Raw genomic sequence first — 12,378 nt, forward strand, 5'->3', positions numbered from 1 at the left:
TTTCAGTCCCTATCTCTGAGTTCACCTTGAAGGTGGAGATGTAGAGGGCACCTTTTTAGTAGTTGTAGGAGAGTTGAAAAGGGAGGGGAGATGATGGGCAGACTGTTTTAATCTCAGAAATGGGCAGATCGACTTTTGCCAGCAGAAAATTTGTAAAGTCTTTCTGTTTACCTGTAGAGGGGACCCTGGTCACTTCCCTCCAGATGTCACTTACTCATGGAGTTGCAGGCTACACACATACCCTGGAGCCACAGCTAAGCAGCTGAAATACCTGGTGCTAAGAATTTTCAATCTAGAATATAGATTGTTGTTTTTATTTATATTGCTGCATGCTAAGCAAGCGTTCTACCACTGATTTCTACTCTCACTCAGTTCTATAGACTTTTATTGAATTACATTAATTATTAATTGCATTCTGTGTATGCACATTAGCTTGTGTGTGTGTGTGTGTGTGTGTGTGTGCACATAATGTGTCATGGTGCATGAATGGAAGTCAGCACTGTGGGATCAGTTTTCTCCCTCCCACCTACAGATCCTGGATGGTGAACAAAAGGTTGTTAGGCTTGTTGGCTGGTGCTGTTGTGATGAGCCTCTGGGCCAGTCCCAGTTTGTGTTTTTAAAATGTATTATTATTATTGTTGTTGTTGTTGTTTTGTTTTTCGAGACAGGGTTTCTCTGTAGCTTTGCGCCTTTCTTGGAACTCACTGGTAGCCCAGGCTGGTCTTGAACTCACAGAGATCCACCTGCCTCTGCCTCCCAGTGCTGGGAGTAAAGGCGTGTGCCAGCACCCCCTGTATTATTTTTTTATTGGACTGTTGGGGATTGAGTCAGGCCTTACACATGCTCGGTGAGTGCTCTGCCATTGTACTGTGTCACCATCACCCGGCTCTGTAGTTTATACTTATTTTTTTTCCTCTTTGGAAAGAGAGTCTAGGCTGGCTCAGATCTCCATTGCGCTCATGCCAAAATGTGGAACAATGCCCCTTCTTGCCTGTAGTTATAATTCTTTATTACCAGTTTACATTTTCAGTTACATGTTTTCTAGTTAAACTGCTTTCCATTTAATATAAATTACAGCAGCCATTTATATTTTCTTTCTTTTTAAGTTGTTGTTGGTTTTTTTTGTTTTTTGAGACAGTGTCTTAACAATGTAGACCAAGCTGGCTTAAATCCACTCTGTAGCCCAGGCTGGCCTTGAACTCACAGGGATCTGACTCCCTCTTCCAAGTGCTGGGACTAAATGCTGTACCGCTATGTCTGGCTCCTCCTCTTCCTCCTTAAAAATGTGTATGGCTGTTTAGTCTGCAGTCTGTGTTTGCACCTCACTGGGTGGCTGGTCCCCACAGAGGGTGTGCAGTGCAGACAGTTGAGCTGCCATATGGGTGCTGAGACTTGAACCCCGGGCCCTCTGGAAGAGCAGCCAGTGCTCTTACTGCTGAACCATCTCTCCAGCCCCTATATTTTCTTTTAAATAAACCCAGACAAGGTCTTACTGTGTAGCTCAGGCTGGCCTGGAATTCACCATCCTCTTGCTTCATCCTTCCAAGTGCTGGGATTATAAGCATGCACCACCACATGCGGCTTGTTTCTTTTCCCTTTCTGTCCTCCTTTTTTCTTTCTTTTATATATACATATGTGTGTGTGTGTGTGTATGTGTGTGTGTGTGTGTGTGTGTGTGTGTGTGTGTGTATTATGTTCATAAGTGTTCTGTCTGTGTGTATGTATGTTGCCCTTGAAGACAGGAAGAGGCATGGAGCCCCTTAACTTACTGACTGGTGTGAGCTGCCATGTGGGTCCTGGGAATTGAACCCAGGTCCTCTTTAAGATCAGGCAGTACTTTTAACTGCTGACCCATCTCTTCTGCCCTTATTTTTATTTTTTATAATTATTTTTGTCTTTTAATTTTATTTATTATTATTATCATCATTTTTATTATTATTATTATTATTTGAGACAGGGTCTGGAATTTGCTATGCAGACCAAGGTGTCCTTGAACTCATACAGATCCACCTGCTTCTGCCTCCTGAGTGCTGAGATTAAAGGCATGTGCTACCACACCTGGCTTATTGTTGTTTAATTGTGAGTGTGTGTGTATGTGTGTTCACACATGATGTGAGTGCAGGTGTCCTTGGAGGCCAGAAGAGGCTGTTGGATCCCCTGTAGCTGGAGTTACAGGTGGTTATTAGTGAGTGATGTGGGCCCTGGGAACCACACTTGTGCATTTACAAGAGTGTATGTGCCCTCAAGCACTGAGCAGTCTCTCCTGCCTTCTGCCCCGTTTCTTTCGTGGTGTGGCTTTAGGATTGCAATGAATTTTTGCTTGGTTCAATTTGATTTGAATGGGGGAAAAATCAAGTCTCTATCTTGATGACTTGATCTTGGCATGAGATGGGATTGTATAATCATTTGAGAAGTATTGTTGGTGTCTGGTTGGTATCTTGGTCCAAGTCCTGGCTACATCCCTTAGCTAGCTGTGTGGCCTTGGACAAACTGCCTGACACCCCTTTTTGGGTTTCTTCTATCTAAAGACTGAATCCCTCCTTAGAGTTGTAAGGAAATTTAATATGAGCTGGGTATAATATGGCATGAAGGGCATTTAACACGTGTTCACCTTTATTTGCCCCCTGGTGAACAGATGCTCAGTGACGGGGCTGTTTCTAACACCTTGCGCTACTGAACAGAAGAGGCCCTCTGAAGTGATGAATGGAGTCAGTTTGTGGAGATGTATTTTAAGCAGTTTCACCCTACCATCAGTTGTTCTGCTGACAGCCTAGATCCCTGGTCTCACACGCTGGTTCCACAAATGGCCGCCTAGAGCAGAAGAACCGTTGGTTTGTTCCTGTAGACATACATCTGCTGTATGCATGAGATGCATGCCTGAGCCTGAAGGATCAGGCACATGCTAGCCATGCAAGGCTGGTATGAGGGCTTTAGCCCTCAGCAGGCTGAGCCTAAGCCCCTCCCCCCCCAGCACCTTCTTTTGCGCCCTCCTCCAGTTATTTTCTGGGATCTTCTCTCCTTTGAGTTGACCTCAGCCAGCCTTGTTGAGCCCTGTAGTCCAGGCCTGGCTGGCCTGTCCTCTTGGATGACCTATGGTCTTTTTTGATGCTAGAGCTTACATTTGAAGCCTTTGCTGAGTCCAAGGGTCTGATATTCATCGTCTTTGCATTATAAGTTTCCTGACAGAACAGATAAGCTCATGTGTTGCTTACCTTGGGGTCAGTGCTAATTCTTCTGAACACATCAGTAGCCCATTTGATTGTTGTGTACCATGGAGGCCAGAAGAGGCCTTTGGATGTCCTGGAACTGGAGTTAGGATGGTTGGGGACCATCATGTGGGTGCTGAGAATTGAACTCAGGTCCTCTGCAAGAGCACACGGTGCTCCTAACTCCTGAGCTGCCTCTCCAGTTCCCACCTTTACCTCCCTTCGTGTTCTGAAGTGCACACCTCCGCTGCGTTCTTAACGCCACCCGCCCGTCCCGGTGCTCCTCTGGGATCTGGGACCCGCCTGTCTCTTCGTCCCTAACCTTTTTTTTACCTTGCTCCTTTTGGCGCAGCTGCTCATGTAAGTCCTTGACTCTCGGCTCTTCTCAGCGTTTACAGTTGTTGCAGTGTTTTCTGGGAAGTCGGGGGAACACAACAAAGCCTTCTCCAGATTTTTACATGAGTGGCTGCTTGCTGTCACGTGTCAGCATTCTCCTAGAGTGTCTAGAGCAGAAGAGATACCAGCTGTGTCTTTTTCTGCTTTCCTTTGCTCACTGCTCGGTCCACTGTGTCTGCCTCATCAAGCCACTGAAACAGCTGTTGCCATGGCTACTGGTTAGTCTCATTTCAGACTGAGTGCTTCTGGATTTCTCTGTAGTGCTGGACATTGCCCTTTGCTTGTTGTTTTTAATTTTTTAATCTTTTTGAGGCAGGTCTCTAGCCCAGGGTGGCTTTGAGCCTGTGGTACTCTTTGCCTCGGCCTCCTGAATGCTGGGATTACAAGTGTGACTACCATCCCTGGCTGTGTGGATCATGATCTCAGTGGCGTTTTCTCTTTTCTTAACTTGATGGCATGGATCCTTCTGGTTCCCAGGCTGTTCTCATGCTTTGTCCTGGTTTCTTACACCATCTTTCCTCTGATGCAGGTGTCTTCAGTAGCTTGTTATTCTTTGTCATTGTACTTACATACACGTACAGTCTCACACATGCCCAGAGCGTCAGCTGTCAGTGGCCCTCAGTGGACTCCCGGCTATTAACTCTCCAGCACTGACGTCCTCTGCTGTCTTCCGACACCACTTACTTAGTAGATCCAAAGCTTTCCCTGTCCTGATTCCTCTTCTATATCTCCTTCCTTTCTCCAACGATGGCCATTATTTCGGAATGCTGACTTTCTGTCTGGGATGGTCGATTTCCATTGTCAACTTATGTCTTAGGATTTCTATTGCCGCGAAGAGACACTATGACCACACATCAACTCTTATAAAGGAAAGCATTTTTTAAAATAATTGATTAATTTTTACATGCATTGGTGTTTTGTCTGCATGCGTGTCTGTGTGAGGGTGTCAGATTTCCTGGAACTGGAGTTAGAGTTGTGAGCCACCATGTGGGTGCTGGGAATTGAACTCAGGTCCTCTGGAAGAACAACCAGTGCTCTTAACCACTAAGCTATCTCTCCAGCCCCAAAGGAAAACATTTAATTGAGGGGGCTGGCTTACAGTTCCAGAGGTTCAGTCCATTATCATCATGTTGGGGAGCATGGCAGCATGCAGGCAGACGTGGTGCTGGAGAGGGAGCTGAAGAGTCAGTCCTACAGCTTGCAGGCAACAGGAAGTTGACTGAGTGTCACTCTTAAAAGCAAAAGAGACTTCAAAGCCTGCCCCTACAGTGACACACTTCCTTCATCAAGGTCACATCTACTCCAACAAAGCCACACCTCCTAATAGTGCAACTCCCTGTGAGCTTATGGGAGCCAATTACATTCAAACTACTGCAAATGACTGGACTAAGAAACATCAGCATTAATGAGATTGACCTTGGGTTGTATCTTCAAAGGCTTTTCCAGAGCGGATTAGCTGAAGGGAAAGTAGGAAGATTGCTGTTAGTGTAGGTAGCACACCTCACAGGCTGGGGTCCTGGACTGGATAAAAGTGGAGGAAAGACAGAAAACAAGCAGACCCAAGTTCACACATCTCTTTCTGTGCTGTCCAGTTTGCTGCCCCAGGCCTTCTGTGCCGTGAGGGACTGTGCCCCTTAACTGTGAGCCAAATAAATCTGTCTCTCAACAGAGTCTTCTGTCATAGCAACGAGACAGTAGCTAGTGCATCCTCTAAGATTGTTCCCGATGCTATCACAGAGTTCTGTAGGCCAGATGATAGGTATAGAATAGAAAATGATTGTTTACCATTTACAAGTCAAGAAGCCAGAGCTCCTGCATTCTTGTGAGGGCTGTGCTCTGCTTCAGAGATGCTGCCTTCTAGCTCTGTCCACAGATAGGGGCGAACAGGATTTCCGCAGGCTTTTGTGTGAGAATGGGCACTACTCCTGTGCATGAGTGCTCCTAGGCCCTGTTGAAAGCCCTGCCTCCCTCTTCCCACAGCCACACTGGGAACGAAGTTCAGCATAGGAGTGGGGATGGGGAGTTCACCAACGTTCTCGCCATAGCAGTTTACCCACTTTAAAATGGGGCTTCAGATGGAGCCCTGGGTTCTGCTGACTCTTCTGTCTGTCACTCCCCTGAAGCACCCACTGCTGGTCTTTTCTCCCCCAGTCCATCCTGCTCTGTCCTGCTGTGATCATTTGAAATAAACCAAATACCTTTGTTTTTGTTTTTGTTTTTTTGTTTTCCGAGACATGGTTTCTCTGTAGCTTTGGCACCTTTCCTGGAACTCACTCTGTAGACCAGGCTGGCCTCGAACTCACAGAGGTCCATCTGGCTCTGCCTCCCGAGTGCTGGGATCAAAGGCGTGCGCCACCACCACACCCACCTGAAATTAGGTCCTCTTGAAGAACAGCCAGTGCCTTTAACCATTGAGCCATCTCTCCAGTCCCTATTTTTACACATTTCTATTTATTTATTGTTTTTGAGATAGGGCCTGGCTTTGTAGTTCTGGCTGGCCCAGAATTTAGAGAGATCCACCTGCCTCTGCCTCCTGAATGCTGGGATTGTAGGCATGTGCTACCATATTGGTTGCAAATAGTATCTTTATTGCATAGTAAATGCCATAAGTGTGTGTGTACCAAAAGGAGACACAAACACTTTAAGATGCTAAGATGAAGGATATTGGTGGCCCTGCAGTATTATGGGAGATGGTGTCATTGAGGCTCAGTAGGAGTTTGGGCAGATGGCTAGGGGAGGAGGAGACCAGGTTTGTGACTAGAGTTCAGCACGTCTAGTTTGCCTGTATGCATGGGCAAGGCTGAAGGCATGACTGGGGTCAGGGCTACCATGTGGATCACATAGTCTCAGAGGATGCAGGTGACCATGACTTCTTATTGAGGATCTGTGTTGATGTACTACACTTGCTCAGTTCTGTGGTACGTGGTACAATTTGGAATGTTGGTCTAGTTAAAGTTTGGTGGAATATATTACTGTTTTAATAAAGGCTTGGAAGCCCAAGGTGAGGGCTGGGGGTGACTCAGTAGTTTAGCCTCCAACACGAGGACTGGCACTTGCACCCTAGAGCCTGGTAAATACTGGGTGGGCGTGGCAACCCAGTCTAGCCTCAGAAAGCAGACATGGGGATCCCCAGACCAAGCTGGCTAGTGAGACTAGCCATAGCATCAATGAGCTCTGGGTTTGATTGAGAGACCCTGCCTCGTTGAATAAAGGTGGAGGAATCAACCAATTGAGAATGATTCCCAACATCAAGTGTAGCCACATGCATGTGCAACCCTACACATGGGTGCCAAACATGTACACCTACACGTATGCATCACACACACAAGTTGAAGAAAAAAACAGAGAATCTAAGATGAAATGAAATCTTTATGTTTAAGGTTCATAATGACTACAGTTTGCTTGAGTGGCTGGCCACTTGGTGTGTGCTGTGGCAGTTGGCCTCATATCCCTTTTTTCTGAGGAAAGACTTTAAAGACTGTCCTCAGAAGTTATGAAGAGTTACAGATGAGTGTTTCCCTAGCGAGGGATAGATTTAGGCTCCCACGTCATGTGATAAAGGGCCCCATTCACATAGGGTACAGTGTGTAGTGATCCTAACTGGTGAAGCCTGGGGCCAGGAAGCCACAGCGCAGGAGACTCACTCACTCACTCACTCACTCACTCATCCAGTGGCTAAAGCCACTTCCTCTACGTGAGATAGGGAAGGTGGAGTGGAAACAGGTAGCAAGGAGGCAGAATTGTTGACTCTGGAGAAGCAGGAGGGCTGCAGATAGGAGATTTGGTGGAAGAATCCAGTGGACTACTAGGCTCCAAGGCTTCTAGAGAGAGCGCTGGCCTTGCTGGCCCTGTTCCTAACTTAGGGAGGGTAGAGGGGAGACAGAGTCAGGCTCACTGGCTGTGCGGACATACAGCTGGAGGTCTGTAGCAGTCGTAGGCTCTGTGGCTGTGGCTGCTTCAGGAAGGCCTGGCCTTTCTGACCGGCCGACGCACTCAGTGCTCCTCAGTATACCCTCCGTAACGGGTGTGATGGAGGTTGTCCAGGAGAGCTGGCTTCCGGAAGAGGAAGAAAACAGAGCTCCGGGAAGTACCGACATTGGGAGCTGCAGGAAAGGAACCTGTGAGAGAAGGACAGAGCAGTGGGGTTTCCTCCAGAGTGAGCTGCCGGGAGCTTGACCGAAGGGCTCGGAAATGCCACCCAACTTACAGGCCGAGGAACAGACCGGCTGTCGGTGGTGCCTTTGCCTGAGCTTTTTGTTGGGTGTTTCTTGTTTGAGAGACAGGGTCTCCCTGCATAGCCCTGGTTGACCTGGTCCTCCCTTTGTGATCTAAGCTGACTCAAACTCAGTGCAGTCTTCATGCTGGAGTGACAGGCAGTTCTAGTGGCCCTGGGGACAGGTGTTGTGTGTGGGAGGCTGCATCATGTTGGGTTCCTCTTGGTGAAGCGTGCAAAGCAGAGAGAAGCGGAACTGGAGGCAGCCAGGGTCACAGCCTGGCTATGAGGAGCTGCAATAGTAGGTTGTTTGTCCATGTGTCTATTCCTTGTCTGTCCCACTAGAAAGAAGGACCCTTGTCCCAACCACCACAAGGATGGAAAGAACTGCTGGTGTGGTAGACACTGGCATGCTTCTGATGGCCAAACAGGAGAGATTTGAGCATGTTAGAGTTGGGGGAGAGTGGGTTGCAGACTTGGAGGAGGAACATGGTCCTGTTGAGTCATTGAAGTGGAGATTCCCAAGCACTGCTGGAGCAATCATCCAGGCTGGAGTGACCTCATCAGGGAATGAGGAGAGAACAGGGAAAGGCAGATAGTTGTAAGTGGTAGGAAAGGAAGTTGAGAGGCCTCTCTGGATGGCCTTGTGATTACTTTGTCAGTCAGAATAAAGAATAAAAAGTGAGTGTATGTATTTTTGGGAAAAACTTTGTGAAGACATTAAAAAAAAAAAAAAAGAAGAAGAAGAAGAAGACAAAATCCCCAAACAACCAACTAAACCCAGAAACGACCCACTCCTTAAATGGCTGTACTCAGGAGGCACATACAAGGTCATGATCATGGACAGAAGGCAGCTGAGGCAAGGCCATGCCAGACAGGATGACTAACAGTAGGTGAGACAAGAGGCCCGAGTCTCAGACCTGCAGGATGGGTGTGGCTGTGAGCTGCAGAGGGGCTCAGCACACCTGTGTGCGTGCTGGCTCATTCTGCCCCACAAGCAGCAGACGGCCCTTGGCTTCTTAGGAAGTTGGGAAAGGAAGGGAGTCCAGCTCCTCACTGTCCCTCCTTGAGAAAACCAACAGAAACCTGAGCTCTGGGTGAGCTCAGGGTCCTCATCAGGCTCTTTCCTGTGATCTGTTTCTGATTCATTCAGCAGGAAATGACTTCCCCAGCTGTAGCCAACCTGTTTCTCCAGTAATGTAGAAGTACAGGTAATAGTGAGAAAGAGGATGTGTGTTGTCACAGGGAGTCACAAGAGACACAACTGTATTTGTCAGGCTTTATCTAGAATTAGGGACTATTACACACTTATTTGGTTACAATGCTCTGTTTTAGTTAGTCAAGTTGAAGACTTCTTATTTTTCAGGATCTTTCTGGAAGGGAACAGAATAGGAAGGAGGTTACAGTCCTTTAGACTTGGGCTGAAATAAAAGAACCCAACCAAGCTGTGTGTCTTTTCTTTTCTCTCATTGAACTGACTGGTTCTGGAGACAGGCTTCTGAAAGGTGAGCTCTACAAGGCTGGACAGCGGGGCTGGGCTGAGGCTCTTCTCGTTTGTTAGAACATGGTCCCTGTGAAGGAGAGTGTCCATCAGAAAAGACAGGCTCTATGGGTGATTTACTGAAAGCAAGCTACAGATTCTACACACCGGTGAATTCTGTGAGGGAAGGCAGCTGCAGGGTGTTAAAAGTACCTGCTACTTTTCGGAGATGGAAGGACATTTCCTTCAGACAGAAGTGACGAAGATGTCACAGTTGGAACTTGGTATAGTCATGATTTGTTTCGGTACATAGTGGTGGTAGGAAACTGTCTCCACCACTCTACAGGTTAAGTGGTTAGCTGTTAGTTAAGCAGTACCACAGTGGGCGGGCATTTGCAGAAGAAGAAATGACTTCGTCAGCACTTTGAGGAGAACTTGGGCAACAAGTCATGTGGGTACTGTGGCATCAAAAAGCGGGGACCTGTTTCTCACACTTACAGAAAACTAAGTTATAGTGAAATCCTTGTTTTACTGAGGTTTATAATATGCTATTATCTAAAAAACACCTTTTAGTAATTTTGATCTGGACTGGAGAGATGATGACTCAGTGGGGTTTTCTCTGCCTTCTTTCCCACTGTAGGAGTACTGGAGTACCACAGATGAGAGCACAGCTAGCTTGTTTTGTTTTGTCAAGACAGGGTTTCTCTGTGTAGCTTTGGAGGCTGTCCTGGAACTCACTTTGTAGCCCAGGCTGGCCTCGAACTCACAGAGATCCGCCTGCCTCTGCCTCCCGAGTGCTGGGATTAAAGGCGTGCACCACCACTGCCTGGCTATAAGACCTTTTAAGATTCGTGTTACAATTCCCAGCCAAGAGGAGCACTTTTAAAAATAGACGTATTAAAGACTTTCTGATCTGCCGGGCGGTGGTGGCGCCCGGCTAGTTTTTGTTTTTTAAACGTGGGTTCCAGGGACTGACCTTAGGTTGTCAGGCTTGTACAGCCTGCTGAGCTGTCTTGTTGGCTGAGAACCTGCTTTGTTCCAGCTCCTGGTTTTGTGCTGCTAAGAGAGCTTGTGATTGGCTGTGTCCATGAGAATGTACAGAAAGGAGAAGGCCTTGCTTCAGTTCCGTTAGGACAGCGACTTCGGGAAGGAAATCCAGAGTGTGAACGAACGGGCACTACTTTATACTCAGAGTGTGTATGTTGAGTTTTCTCTTTTTAAAATCAAACAGTATTTTTTCTTGATCTAGTGATTGACTCCATGACCTTGTGCATGCTGTGCAGGTGCTCCACCACTGAGCCACACTCCCTGCTTTTATACTTGGGAGGTAATTGATGGTTTGATGTGTTGGGCAGTCACATTGAGGAGGAAATACAGGCAGCTCTGCCCAGTGTGCTGTGGCTAGACAGACACCCAATATCTAGTGGACAGAGTGAAGGCTTCATCTCATAGTGGAGGTGTGAGCATATTCGTGGACAGTGGGTTAGATGATTTAACAGGAGGAGGTGATCATTCAGGAGAGAAAGTGGAGCGCATGGGAAGACTCTTGCCCACAGATGAGTCTCTGGGAAGTGCAGGATGTTGCAGGTGCCCTGCAGGCTGGAAGGCTTGTCTTCTCCTGTTTGGGAATGGCTGGAGGGGAAAGATGACTCCTGAGGTGCTGGGGTGGGCACAGAAGTGGCACTCCGGTGGGTGGTGTGGTGCTGTGGTGGAGAGAGATGCTCAGATTCGAAGCTGTAGAGAAACTGGGAGATACGATGGGGAGGGGAGCACATTTGCTAGTTCTGAGGCTGAGTAAGAGGCTGGGTTGGAAATGATGGTCAGGATGGAGACAATGGGTGTAGGCTTCTGTCCGAATGGAGAACAAAGGCAGATTCAAAGGCTGTAGGACCAGTACTGGAGGATGCTGGGGTGTAGTGGGGGCGGGGAGACCGGGCAAAGAAATGCTGGAGTTGGCTCTGGAGACTGGATATTGACTGGGTGGATCATTAGGTAAAGGGCGGTGGCTTGGCTGGAGGAAGCTGTTCGCCCTAAGTCAAGAGCACTTGGGGATGACGTTGGTGTGGGAGTGAGCAAAGTGGAGGCAGGAGGATGAGCGCCTGAGGAGGGTGACCAGCTACGACAGCTTCGGGGCGGTGGCCAGCCTGCCCGTCAGCATGGTCAGCATGGATTTGGAGGCCACATGGCATCAGGATCTCACACAGGTGGGTGTGGTGGGTTTTGATGGTCTGAGGATAAGGCAGAACTCTGGGCCTGGCGGAAGAGCCAGGCTGTCAGTAGGACAGGTCAGGACCACAGCACTATTGAGCTCACCTTCACAGGCTAGTGTGTCTGACACATGCCTGTGCTGCTGTCTTTGTGTGCACATGTGTTTGGAGGAAAGGAAACAGTCCTCTTATTTTAGGGCTATTGGGGTGCAGATGAGGCAAGAAAATGCTTGTAAGAACACCTCATCTTTTTTTTTTTTTTCTTTTCATAAAAAGTCATAGGAACATTTGGAGAAACTCACAAGTATGAAGAGGGGAAATAGCCTTCTGTCAACCTCCATGCTCCATTCACAAGTTCCCCAAATGTCACCATTTTCTAAACTCCCTTTTGTCGTTCTGATAGTTAATAGACTAAATTAAAAAACACATTGTAGGAGCTAGGTGTGCTGGTACATTCCTTTAATCTCAGAACTGGGGAGGCAGAGGCAGGTAGATATCTGATTTCAGAGTTAGCCTGGTCTACATAGTGAATAGTGAGTTTATGCTAGCCAGGGCTGCATAGTACACACACACACACACACACACACACACACACGCACGCACGCACACACGCACGCACACACACACGCACACACACGCACGCGCGCCCGTTGTAACAACTTCAGGAGTTACCCTGTGATTCCCTGTCAGGAACAATGAGAATTAACCCTCTGTGTACTCTTTTTTTCCTCAGGTTTTGCAGTTATATTTTCATTTTTTCCCCTGGTAGCTTTTTATTTTTTTAAAGGATTTATTTATTTATTTATTCTTATTTATGTGTTTGTATGTATATATGTACCACAAATACATCCACCGAGGCCAGAGAATGTTGGGGCC

The 12,378-nt window shown here is 47.5% G+C and overlaps 1 protein-coding gene across 1 annotated transcript in view; it reads left to right on the forward strand.

Moving 5' to 3' along the window:
• Positions 1–12,378, forward strand: part of Dip2b (disco interacting protein 2 homolog B) — a 197,562-nt gene that overhangs the window by 3,632 nt on the left and 181,552 nt on the right.

Source organism: Onychomys torridus, chromosome 16, assembly GCF_903995425.1.
Source record: "Onychomys torridus chromosome 16, mOncTor1.1, whole genome shotgun sequence".
NCBI classification, from domain to species: domain Eukaryota; kingdom Metazoa; phylum Chordata; class Mammalia; order Rodentia; family Cricetidae; genus Onychomys; species Onychomys torridus.